General features: G+C 58.0%; 1 pseudogene; it reads left to right on the forward strand.

Annotated features, from left to right (window-relative positions):
- Positions 1 to 207, forward strand: part of LOC114030750 — a 13,172-nt pseudogene that overhangs the window by 455 nt on the left and 12,510 nt on the right.

A 207-nucleotide genomic window follows, 5' to 3' on the forward strand; every position in this document is an offset into this window, starting at 1 on the left:
GGTCTGTGGCTGAACTCCTCCAAAGGCATCTGCAGTGGTGACCCCCCTTGTTCCCTCCCCAGAGTGACCCATGGCCTCTTCTGCCTGACCCCTCTGCAGCCTGGACACTCTGCATCGCTCTCTCCTCCTGGATCCTTCTCGGTTCCATCCTCTAGGTTTTGGGGGATACCCCTCTCTCCTGGTTTCCCTTTTACCTCTCTGATCGCT

The sequence above is a fragment of the Vombatus ursinus genome, unplaced genomic scaffold, assembly GCF_900497805.2.
Source record: "Vombatus ursinus unplaced genomic scaffold, bare-nosed wombat genome assembly UNPS02015012.1, whole genome shotgun sequence".
Taxonomy (NCBI): Eukaryota; Metazoa; Chordata; class Mammalia; order Diprotodontia; family Vombatidae; genus Vombatus; species Vombatus ursinus.